This window comes from Schistocerca piceifrons, chromosome 1, assembly GCF_021461385.2.
Source record: "Schistocerca piceifrons isolate TAMUIC-IGC-003096 chromosome 1, iqSchPice1.1, whole genome shotgun sequence".
Lineage (NCBI taxonomy): Eukaryota > Metazoa > Arthropoda > Insecta > Orthoptera > Acrididae > Schistocerca > Schistocerca piceifrons.
In genome coordinates, this window is record NC_060138.1 from 695,535,642 (window position 1) to 695,536,825 (window position 1,184).

A 1,184-nucleotide genomic window follows, 5' to 3' on the forward strand; every position below is an offset into this window, starting at 1 on the left:
CTGACGAAAGAAGCGTAAATTTGACGTTTTTGCAGACAAATATGCTACAATATCGATGATAAATGAAGTCTTTTGTAATTTCGAAAGCAAAATATATAATATTATTCCTTGGGTTTTCATTTCGACCACTATAAACGACAATTAAGAATAAAATATGGAAAGACTATGTATATACCTCCATGAAAGCAGCGATAAGCAAGTTGTCAGGATGGCCGAGCGGTCTAAGGCGCCAGACTCAAGGTTATCCCTTGCCCACGCATGTGGGTCGGCGAGCATTCTGGTCCTCATCTGAGGGCGTGGGTTCGAATCCCACTCCTGACAAAATTTTAACTTCTTAAATACATTGCTAATGTTTTGAAAAGAATCGCTCTGTATCGAAATTTGGTTTACTGCACCAAATTAATTACATAATCTTGTGACGAAAGAGCTTGAAGTGCCTATTTCATTACTGTGGCTTTGAATCAATAAATACTTGCATTACATAGTACTACAAAATAATAAAAAAAAACAGTTATATCCTATAATGTGTGTACTCATTACATTTTCAGATGAAGAACCACGCGTTTTTGTTTCTGAATGCAAGTTCTTGAGAGTCTCGCAAGCAAGAAACTCGACATTTTGGCAGGAACATTGTAAGACCAAAACACTGCCTGTTGTACTTCCTTTCTACATAAACTTCTGAAAGAAATGGAGTAGCACTAACTACGGAACATTTCTCTGAGATTACTTTCTAATGCGCAACGCAAAAAGTGAGCGATTACAATTTATGAGGGGTCCATACTTACTGTCGTTTTCACATTCGTCTGTTCTGTGGGAATTCAGATTGTGTTGTGTGTGTATTAAGTTGAAGACGACGATGAAAAGTGTTTGGTACACGTGTAATTTAATGCTCAGTGTGATAGGAAGTGCTTTCTCTTTGTTCTTGTAGAGAATCGGAGTAAGAAAGCAAAGTAAACAAGGTAAATTATGCAAGAGACCATATGTGCAGCTTCTGTATTAGTTAATTATGAATAAGTAATAGAAAACTGTACCAATTGCTACTGTCGAAAACAAATTGCAAAAGTGTGGCACCTCACCACCGATGAGATGCTCAGCACTAATAAATTACATATGGCAAAATGAAAGAAAGCTTGAGGACTGGGAAAGTGAAATATGCCCTATATATAAGAAAGGGCAAAAGTTAG

The 1,184-nt window shown here is 36.9% G+C and overlaps 1 non-coding gene across 1 annotated transcript; it reads left to right on the forward strand.

The window, feature by feature from the left end:
• Positions 1-202: 202 nt before the first annotated feature.
• On the forward strand, positions 203-321 carry Trnal-caa. The gene is made up of 2 exons: positions 203-240; positions 276-321. It is a non-coding gene; the product is annotated as a tRNA-Leu (tRNA).
• The last annotated feature ends 863 nt before the right edge of the window (positions 322-1,184 follow it).